Raw genomic sequence first — 12,139 nt, forward strand, 5'->3', positions numbered from 1 at the left:
TGCAAGGCACTTATACCGTTTCTACTTAAAGACTGGGCCCACAGACACACACACACACACACACACACACACACACACACACACACACACACACACACACACACACATCCAAAATGAAATGGACCCCACCGGGTCTTTATTCGGTCCTCCAGCCGAGGAGGATAGTTCAGCTGGGGGACAGAGTTCCATGGTGTACCTGGCCGCGTCGTGCGGCTTGCCGACCTGCCCCTGTGGAGCCCGGGATTCTTGGCGGGGAAGTGGGACTCTCCGACCACCAGCCCGCATGCTCCAACACAAACCACCACGGTGGGACTCGAACCCGCACGGACAGCATCGCACCAAGTGCTGAGAAGACCAGGGACGAAAACCGACGACCACGACAAGGAGTGCCCAGCAGGCCAGAACACGGGGGTGTCTGACCAACAACCTTTTCTTGTGCACCACTCGATTCTCTTATCCCCTCCCCTGCGCGGGGTGGGGAATCCGCTCTCTGGAAACTCGCCTCCGGATTGGACGGGGCCTTTCGGGTCTCGTGGTGACCCGCCATGATTGGAGGAGGGTCACGGTAGGAGGGAAAAACACGCCCCTTCTGGGCGGAGTCTCTGTGGCTGTTTTGGCGCTTCTCTCTTCTTTGTCGTTTAGTCGAGACATTCTTCTTTCCCTGGGCGTTCTGGCTTCCCATTGGCTGGGGCGTGTGTGCTATGCTCGCCCTTCGCTCATTGGGCAGAGGAAACACTCCATGCCCCTTTTTTGGAGCGGGGCTCCAATCTGAGGCGATGGAAGCCCCGCCCACGTCTGTGCTCGGCACACATGCAGGTGAGGAAGGCCGATAGCGGCAGGAGCGAAGGAGGATGTTGTTGTTGTTGTTGGATATTAATTCTAACTAAAAATAACTCGCAGCACACATACACTTAATCACTCATTAAACATAGGGACGGGACCCTAACTATAAACACATACTTATCGAAATAACTGAACTGCAGGGACTCTGGCTGTTGTGTGCAAATGGCTACCAGATTCGTAACAATATCACGTGCAACACTTTTACTCCGCAATAATATGTTTTATCACTGACTTTATTTACCATATGCATTATACATGATATATTTTCGAATGTATAAGTATTGGCTTATCATGTTTTATGGTAACATATGCAGATGATATTTGTTTTGCTGGACCAATTTTAAACAGTGATGACAAAGGATACAGTGACAATGTTCATTCCTTTGTAAGCTGGTGCCAGGGAAATCACCTTGTCCTTAATGTCGAGAAAACAAAGGAAATTGTTGTAGATTTTAGGAAGAACAGGGGGGATTATCACGTATTGTCTATTTTGAATGAAAATGTTGAAATTTTTTTGGAATGAAAACATTTAGGAACTTTTGTCATGGATTACCGTAGTATATCATAGAGAGATGATGCAGGAAAAAAAATGGCGGCACATTCAAATGTTTACACATTGATACGCTTATAAACTACCATAGAGAGAAGTCATCAGCATTTAAAAGCCATATCTTTTATTCTCGAGTGTTTTCTGAACTATCAAGACTTCAAAAGACACCAAAATACATCGTTAAAGTACCACACCGGAAGATAGCTAAAATGCCAATTTGTACTTCTTCTTCTTCTTCTTCTGCTCTTTTCAAACAATGTAAAACTGTAGCCCAACCTACCTCAACAGCTGCTGAAGCCGGCATGGTGATTCCAATGTGAGGAAATTATTTTGTCTCTGGGCTAGTGCACACAACCCAAAATTTAAAAATATATCAAACATTAATTGCTTTATTAGGAAAATAAATTGAACATAAATGTGGACTCGACCAAACCAGGCCAGGATCGTGGGAGGAGGAAAGATGGGCAGTCCCATTCCAAAAGCGATACATATCCAAACCATCCTCCAAATCAACTGAAACAAGTATTAAAATAATTTAATAACATCCAGAGACATGACAAGTAAATAGACAGCATGATTTTTAAAGAATTTATTTATTTAACATTTGAAGAACACTTGATCCATTTTAATACATACACTAGTATTTGGTCGACTTGCTATTTGCAAATTTCAACGCTTTTACTGTTTCAGGCAGAGAACTAACGAGTTCCAAAATTTTCTCTTGTGGGATTTCTGCCCGTGATGTTGGTTTCCTGAACTTTTTCGGCACAACTCGATCCAATATGACCTGGGGGTGTTCAATGGGATTAATGTTAGGAAACTGACTCGGCCATAGAATTCGCTTGATCCCATTTCTGTCCTGCCATTCTTTGGTTTTTTTCGCAGTGTGGCATGGAGCTCCATCTTCCATGAACAGTGTTTTTTTAACCATCTGACCAGTGGAGAAGACAGGGAGACGTCCATCCTCAATGACAGCTCGAAGACACCTTTCTGAGGGCCAAAATCGACCAGAACAGGAAGCTGTGGATTCCTTGCCTTTGCTGGTAAATTGCACAATCACCCGATTGACCATAGAAAGTGGAATGCCAAGGTTCTGAGCTTTCTGACGCTGGCTGACTCCACCTTCCGGTTGGTCAACAATTTGTCCTCTTTGAAAATCACAAAGGTCGTGCGCTCCCTGGGTTCGAGGCAGAGTTAATTGTCATACATGACTCAGGAACTCGTTTCTGCAAATATATAGTTGAATATTTGTACAAATCACTGAGTAAAACTTGCTTTCTACAGATGAAATGAATAAATTAAAGGTGTCTACTTCTGTCATGTCTCTGAAGATAGATTTAATCCATACCAAAATAACAAAACATATAAAACATTAAGCATTTCATTTTTTGTTTTTTATTAAATGATAATTGCATTGTTTTGCATGTGTGGTAATCCAAAAGCCAGGAATGAGGGGGTTAGGGGTAGAATGTACTACAAGCCAAATTTAATAACGTATGTGGATTCAATCCATAACAAAATATATGAAACATTAACCATTTTATTATGCTAAAAAATTGCAGAAACATGAAGAAGAAAAAAAAAAACATTAAAAAATGTAAAAACATAAGAGGGATGAAATCTCATTAAAAAAAACAACCAAACAAAGTCGGAATGACACCACATTTCGATGCCACAATACGACACAACAATCCTCTCTCTTTTGGATTACCATCACAACATATTTTTTTCATTAGCTCGCCTGTTCGAAGAACAGAGAGCGACAGCGATACCCCCGGCGTGAGCATCAGCGTCAGCGTCAATGTGAGCGTGAAAATGTTAACGTTTTTGGTGCAAGTTATTTAGAAGCTTGGCATTCATTTAATATGTGTACTCAGATGCTGATATTTGGCATGGAGGTTCCTTTGGGGTATATTACTTATTGATGTAGTGAACTTGAAATTAAAAAATAATTTCAAATGTTTTAAATTTTTGACCTGTTTTGAACTTAACTTTTTTGTAGCACATCATCGTTAAAGTTTTTGGTGCTAGTTATTTTTTAGAAGCTTGCCATTCATTTAATACTAGTAGTAAAGCTCGGCATTGCTCGGGCTAGCAATAAAGCCCGGCGTTGCCTGGGCTTTCTTGCAAATTTCCTGAATAGCTGTTAGCGGTTAGGGGTTAGTGGTTAGGGTTGCGGTTAGGGTTAGGGTTAGCTGTTAGGGTTAGCTGTTAGGGTTAGTGTTAGGGTTAGGGTTAGCTACCCTAACCCTAACAGCTAACCCTAACCGCTAACCATAACCGCTAACCCTAACCCTAACACTAACACTAACCCAAACCCTAACCCTAACAGCTTGGCGGAGCGGAGGTAAACAGCGCCCGGGGCAAAGTGGAAATTTGCATCCCCCGTAGGCCTTAAACTTGAGTGGATTTGAATGGAAAATCCCATAAGGGATATCGATTTATCGATTTTTTTTCGAATATCGGAAGTGTTATGGAAAAAAATTTATAGCCAATGACCTAAGTTGGACCAAAAGCCATAATCGTACCGAATTTGAATGGAATCGTTGGAGTTTGTGAAAATGCATCAAAATGAATTTTGAGGGGCCTCTTAAGGAAGACAATAATATAATTAGTATATGTGTCAAATCTTGTTTCATTTCATGCAGTAACAAAAATCTGATGGTGGAACAAAGAAAGGGGAGTGCCGAAATATTAATTTAGATGTGTAGTAGGATGCTGATATTTGGCATGGAGGTTCCTTTGGAGTATACTATTGGTGTAGTGAAGTTGAAATAAACAAATGATTAAAAAAATATATATTTTTTAATTTCAACCGGAGATGGTGTCAAAGCCACCCAATGCTCGCCTGTTTATCCTAGACGCTTGCCGTTCATTTAATATGTGTACTAGTTTACTGATTACAATATACAAATACATATATTGCTTTAAAATTCTTTGGATCAGACTTCACTGCAATTCTTTATAAAAAATATTATTAGACTAGTCTTTTAAAAACGATGAATGTATAAACAGGCGAGCATTGGGTGGCTTTGACACCAACTCTCTGGTTTAACTTTTGTTGTGGGGTTGTGATGGATGAAGAAGAACAATAACAATGAAGAATGAGACCACATTACGATTCCGCAATGCGACAACACAATCCTCTAATAGTTGAGCATCACAATATCTTTTGACGTTGTTCCATCACAATCCCACAACAAAAGTAAAGGGGAGGGAGGAAACTCTGGGGAGCAGGAAAGCTAGAACACCAGTGGGTAAATGGGGTCTTAAGGGTCTTGGGATTTTAAGTGTCTTTGAGGTCTTAAAGGATCCTTAAGGTTTTACAAGTCATTGGGGTGTTAAGGGTCTTTGAGGTCTTATGGCTCTGTGGGGTCTTAAGGGTCTTTAAAAGACTTTGAGGTCTTCGGGGTCTTCATTAGTCTTTGGGATCTTAACCATCATTGGGGTCCAACGGGTCTTTGAGGTATTCGGGATTTTAAAGTGTCTCAATTGTGTTTGGGGAATTCAATGATCTTAAGGGTTGTATGGGTCTTTGCGTCTTCAGGGTCTTAACTCCCTAGCATGCAGAAAGTCTTCTCTCAAGCATGTATTCTAATCTCTCAAGCATGTAAAAAAAAGTCTTATGGTTCTTCGGGGTCTTTAAAGGCCGAGGTTGTGGATGAAAATGCACTGAAGACGTCCCCCGGGTTGGACTTTGTCTGTGTGCCAAATTGGGTAGTCGTCGTTCCAGCAGTCCTTGCAAAAAACGCAAACAGACAGACAGACAGACAGACAGACATCCGATGAATCTTATTTATTTGATGTTCCAATGTTGTCATTGTTTTTGTTATTTATTTTGTAATTAGAATGCCATGCTGTGGTGGTAGGACGTATTAAGCTGTTTTATCCACCTTAACATGACGTGCGTTTAAAACATGGGAATTCTAATGGATTTTTTGTAAAATAGTCGAGTCTTAGGGGTCTCTGGGACTTTTGGGTCCTTTATGTCCTCAGGGACTTTTGAGTCCAGGACTTTTGGGTCCTCGGGAACTTTTTGGGACTTTTGGGTCCTTGGGAAATTTTCGTTCTCAGGAACTTTTTGGAACTTTTGGGTCCTCAGAAACATTTTGGGACTCTTGGGTCCTCGGGGACTTTTGGGTCCTCCAGATCTTCAGGGTCTTTAAGGATGTTAAATGGTCTTCAAAGTTAGAAGGGATTTCAGCAGTTTAAAGGGTCAAAGGGTACATTTAAATAGTGCGTAATTAATTGCCAAAAATTATGCCACACACACACACACACACACACACCTCTTCCATTTATCATACATACATCTTCAAGGGACGGGCATGGCGTGGCAATTGCGAATAGGAACGTACTGTACCCCAATGATCATGGCAGACAGCTTTGGCTAACCGCAGTACGAAAACGGTGAACGTATTATTTATTTATTTATGTAGTGGTTTCAAATGTGCGTGGGGTCAGGCCAGCTGTGCAGTAAGACAATGGTTGGAAGACACCGCTCGACTAATTAGATGTACTGGACTTTGGCCGTGTTATGTCACGTGATATCTGTTAACCAATGAGAATGCATATAAATGAAAAAGCCAGAAAGGTGATCTTTCAAGACTCGGTTGATGAAACGATGCTGAGGACAATCACCGGATCGGACTTGGGCTGTGTGCCAAATTTGGTGGGTGTCAGTCCAGCTGTCCTTGCAAAAACACGCAACCAAACAGACAGACAGACAGACAGACAGACAGACAGACAGACAGACATCCGATGAATCTTATTGATTAGATCTGTTGCTATTTATTTTTTGTTAAAATTGCCGCCAGCTTTTAGTACCCGACAAATCATGTACCCAACATGCCAGTTCTTTTTTTACCTCCCAAACCCCTCACTCCCCCCCCCCCAAAATAAGATATTACAGAAGATATTACACGAGTCATGTACCAGAAATATCAGTTTTATACCTGTCACAGCACGTACACACAAAGTCTTAAAATTACAATGCTCAGTTCAAAACAAATATATGATAAATATATGGCGAAATACAAAAACAACGAAACACTTCGCGCATATTAAAATTATTGGGTATGCCATCTTTCTATATAGATCGACAGTAAGCATGCAAGGCACAGATTTACATATGTGGGATGTGGACTCACCGGCACTCCCTGGTCCAAGTCCCCACTGGCGAAATCGGAGAGAACATCACATGGCGAGCGTCGCTCATCAAGAACTGTTCCCACGAACCACATCCTCAGGACTCCAAGTTCCCATCCGAATTTGTAAACAGATGAAAACCATCTTCGAAAATGATTCGTCGCGTTCACGCAATTTGTCTACATTCTACATTCGCCGCACAATTTAAGAGTTTTAAAACCAGACGTATTTTACATCATTAAAATCAGGTGTGCACTGAATTTTACTGCAGCGGCTGTGATGGAAGTTACATCTGTAGACATGTACACAGATCAGTATTTCTCGCATAGCACACACGGAAACGGAAAGCTGCAGTGAGTACAGCTCTCGGGGATGCAGCTCAGGAGAAGCAATAAAAACTCAGTACCGACATTGGGAAAATGATTGATTCAATGAGGTCAGGTCAGGTATGGGAGCATGCGCCGGAGCAGCGCGTCACTGCGTCCACTTTCCACCGGTACTCCAGGGGCCTTCTATCTGGCCATCCCCCAGGTAGATGCCTGGCCCATCCCCATCTCCTTAAGATGCCGATCAACCTGCTGCAACCACGAGGCACGTGGTAGGCACATTGGTCTCCACTTATGAGGCTCCCTCGCTGAGAGAATCTGGTGAGCAGGATCAGCGTCAGGAAAATGAGCCACATGTGCATACAGCCGCAGCTGACACTCACGGACTATGCAGGTAACAAATCTCATTTGAGTCTCTCAGCAACCGCTCGTTGGACACAAAATCCGACCAGCGATAGCCATGGATTCTCCGAAGAGACCTGGTTCCAAAGGAATGAAGTCGCCATCTCAGATCCCTGGTCAGAGTCCAAGTCTCACATCCATAGAGCAAGACTGGAAGCACCAAGGACCTGAAGACTCGGACTTTCGCCCTCCCGCACAGGAACCGGGAGCGCCACACCCCATGATCCAGTGAATCCATGACTTCCCAGACCCGACCCAGACGTCCATTGACCTCTGGCTCACAGCCTGCAGAGACATGAATATCACTGTCAAGGTAAGTGAATCTCTCCATGACCTCAACATCCTCACCACAAACAGGTACAGACAAGATAGCAGCATCCAAGATGTAAATGAAAGTCTGGATCTTAGTTTTGACCCAGAAAACCCGTAATCCGAGCGGTTGCGACTCCTCATTCAGCACCTTGAGGGCCCCCAGAAGGACATCCAGAGTCTCCGCAAAGACGACTGCATCATCAGCGAAATCAAGGTCAGAGATCTTAACATTCCCAAACGATACACTGCAGCTTGATCTCTTCGACATCCTCCCCAGAATCCAGTACATACAAGTGCTGAAAAGTGTGGGGGCCAGTAAACACCACTGATGAACTCCAGTAACAACTGGAAATAAAACAGAGATGATATCACCACATCTCACAGCACTCTCAGTACCAGAGTGTCTTTCAGACATCAGATTTATCAGTTTTGGGGCACCCCACGAAAACCAAGAATCCTCCAGAGGGCATCCCACTTCACTGAATGAAACACTTTGCAGAAATCAACAGAGGCTGCAAGCAGCCCCTACCAAAACTCTCGTCTGCATTCAGTGAGGACCCAAAGGGCAAGGATATGGTCAATCATTGACGTCTTTGGTGTGAAGACTGACTGCTCTGGACGCTGGTGCTCAAGCAGATTGTGGTGAACCCTCTCAAGAATTATCTGAGCAAAGACCTTGCCCGACACTGAGAGCAGCATCACCCCTCAGTAGTTGTTGCAGTCCTGGCGATCACCCTTCCCTTTCCAAAGGGGGACAACAAGGTCACTCTTCCAGTCAGTTGGGATGATGCCTGTGTTCCAGGCAGAGCACAGAATTGCATGCAATGACTTGAGTTCAGCATTTCCACCAGCCTTGAGAAGTTCAGCATGGATGCCACAGATCCCAGGAGCTTTACCCCATTTCAACTGGTTCACCGCAGTCTGCGTTTCCACAAGCTAAAGTGGATCACAGTTGATTGGAGGGTCAGCAATCGGGATACTAACACCCGTGACATCCAACTCGACAGCTGGTGGATCCACCTGGTACAGCCACTTAAAGTAACCGGCCCAGGGGGCCTTCACTTCGGACTCCTCTGTCAAGAGCTCTCCACCCTCCACTCTAATTGCAGTACACGGAGGGATGGGCTTGGATGAACGCAATGCGCAAATTCCCCTGCAAGCAGGACGAGAATCACTTGACCACAAGTGATGCTGTACCCCCTCCACAGATTCCTCACCCATAGGCCTCCTTGTCCACACTTAGTGCATGTACAGTTTTACACCTCAGCTCCCTGAACAGCTCAGCTCTGCCATTAAGCCTGGCCCTGCGACTCTGATCAATGGTGTCTGGTGTCCCTTGAGAGACAAAATTATTTTTCGCTCTACTGTGAGTTCCAAGACACACACCGGCAACATCAAGGCAGTGTTCTTGAAGGCACTCCACAGCTTTTCAGGATTCCCCAAAGCACCCAGACCCCACAAATCTCACTCAGCCTGTTTGCAAACTCCTCAGCTACCCTCTCATCCTTGAGCTTGCCAACATCCAGCCTCGGCTGGGATGGTACCATTCTCCCCGATTTAAGCTGCAACTTCAGAGTTACTACCACAAGCCGGTGGTCGGTATTGAGTAACTGAGCACTCCGGTAGACCCTGCAGTTCTGGATCATCCTCCAGCGACCATCACCAAGCACATGGTCAATCTCTGCCACACCACCAGCGTTGGAATACCAGGTCCAGCGATGCGCTTGTGGTTGCTGAAACCATGAACCAGCCATTGAATCCATGATTTCTTGCAAAGTCAAGGAACTTCATGCTATTCTGGTTCACAGTTCTTGCCCATGGGGACCAATACATGTGTCATAACCATCCCTTTCAGTTCCAGTCACAGATCTAACACGGCCTGACCTGATAATTCAATGAGAAGTTATAATATAAAAACTCCGTATCAACATTGGGAAAATGATCGATTCAATGAATGGTGTCAGAGTCATACATGAAGATATGGATTTTTAAGCAGTGCAAACTGCTTCAATATTTGTTATGTCCTTCCTTCAGATCCGTCGGTAAAATAAGGGGAAGAACCTTTCTAACCCACTGTGTTTTGTTCGTTTCTCGTGAGTTGTTGTTTAGTTACCTCTGGATGGAGGTGATGTTTTTACCCCTCTCTGTCTGTCCGTTTGTTACTTGCAAAATTGAAGATTTTTCAAGCATATTGGTCAGTCGATGTTGTTATGTCTGTCTGTTTATCGCCTACAGATCACACATTTTAACCGATCTTCACGAAACTTCACCACCTGATCGAGTTTGTCATGAGGAAGAAGCATATTGTCTTTGAAGTCAAAAGGTAAACATAAGCCAAAGGTCAAGAACTTCAATATTTTGAGGATTTTAGATTGAGGATTTCAATTGAGGATTTTAGAGATTTCTGAAATCCTCAATTTTCTTCCAATTGATGCGAAATTTGAAGAGGATTTGCACATCAGCTCAATAAATACAACCATCAATTATTTTTAAGGTCAACATAGGCCAAAAGGACAACATAGGCCAAAAATTACAACATAGGCCACATTTCTAAAATTGTCAATTTTCATCCGATTGACTTGAAATTTGAAGAGGAGTTGAATATTTGATCATTGAATTGAACGAGCAATTATTTTTTGAGGTCAAATTTGTTTTATGGATTTTGTAAGTATCGTGCTCTGTACGACATATTGTTCTTGTTTGTTTGTGAACGAAATATCTCAAAAAGATGTGGACGGATTTTGACAATTTTGTGGAGAGCTTTGGGTATGTGACAAGGACGAAATGATTAGACTTTGGTGACGATCCGAATACGGATCCGAGAATTTTAAAGTGATTCTTCACCATTGAGTGATAGGGCTAAAACGACATACAGCACGATATCTCAAAAAGTTATGGACGGATTCAGACGAAACTTGGGGGGTGAGTTGGTTATGTGATGAGAACTAGCCGATTAAATTTTAGTTCAGGTTCGGATCCTGATCCAGCGTATCAGTGCGATACGAAACGTAAACTAATCAGCCTGGAGGAGGTATGCTCTCTACCGAGTGCCCATCTAGCTTTTCTTGTGTTGTTGTTTAGTTGTTTAATTGCATCAGGACAATAAGGTCACCCTGCCTTTTGGATAAGCAACTGTCCATCCCCCACAGGCTACTTTTTAAGTCGTGCAGTCTGCACAGCTTCATTCGGACACGGGTTTTTTTCTGGGATGTTTGACAAAACAACAAATAACAAAAAAAAAGAGGTGGTGGCTTCAAAAAAGGAAACAGGTGGGGACAATCAATTGGTATATATTTTTTTTATTTGGCCTTATTAAGACACTATAGTTAATGCACAGCAATATGGTTGCTATTTTGATATGTTCTCTGATAAAATATCATATCCTACATGCCAAGGAAACTGTGAAATGTTCACATAATTGCTTGATGTTGGTGGTGCTGCTGATGCTTTAAAGTTTCATGAAGGCCTGATTATGAACGGATGTGTGAACAGGATTTAAACATCCCATCTCTAAAGGCGCTGTCACACCTTGACGATTTTGCCAGCGTATGCCGACTTATGAAAAATTTGTCTAAAACGCTGGCACACGTCGAATACGTTATGGGTAAGTTTTGATAACATTAAGAGCAAGCTGAAAAACACTGCCATACATCGTAGTACGCTGGCTTTCATCGTTGTACTTTGCGGTTGTCCTCAAATTTTAGCATGCTTGAAATTTTACGACGTATGCCAGCGTATGACTCACACGTTCCGCTACGCTGGCCATAAGTTGTAGGCACGTTACGCGATCGTTGACACACGTCAACACACGTTACTTGTAAGTTACTCATAAGTCGAAACACGTTGAAGTAATGATTAGCATACTCGAAACTTATTTTTAACCTATGAGTAACGTGTTGTAGGCACGTTACACGATCGTTGACAAACGTCGAGGCACGTTATGCGATCGTTGACACACGTCGAGACACGTTACTTGTAAGTTACTCATAAGTCGAAACACGTTGAAGTAATGATTAGCATACTCGAAACTTATTTTTAGCCTATGAGTAACGTGTTGTAGGGACGGTTACACGATCGTTGACAAACGTCGAGGCACGTTATGCGATCGTTGACACACGTCGAGACACGTTACTTGTAAGTTACTCATAAGTCGAAACACGTCGAGGTAATGCTTAGCGTACCCAAAACTTATTTCTAACCTATGAGTAACGTACTTTGAACCGATGTGTAACTTACCTCCAACGCATATTGACGTATGTAGACGTATTTGATTGACGTCTTCCGGATGACCACAGAACTTACTGAACGTGTTTCTAATTTACAGCTACCGTATAGTGGCGTATTGGCAGCGTTTAAAAAAACAAAAACAACAATAACTTCCGATATTTCGTCACCTGCCGTTACGTCACGTCCGATTGCCTCTTCAGTTTGCTCATGTCTTATTCTTAGTTCCTCCTCTGTGAATATTTTCTGTTTGAGGATATTGTCACGTCGACGTCGAAACTTAAAAGCAAATGTCCGAATATATTTTAAAATTCGTGATAGACTAAAAAAATAA

Source organism: Eptatretus burgeri, chromosome 14, assembly GCF_056783735.1.
Source record: "Eptatretus burgeri isolate ZD-2024b chromosome 14, Ebu_testis_v1, whole genome shotgun sequence".
Classification (NCBI taxonomy): domain Eukaryota; kingdom Metazoa; phylum Chordata; class Myxini; order Myxiniformes; family Myxinidae; genus Eptatretus; species Eptatretus burgeri.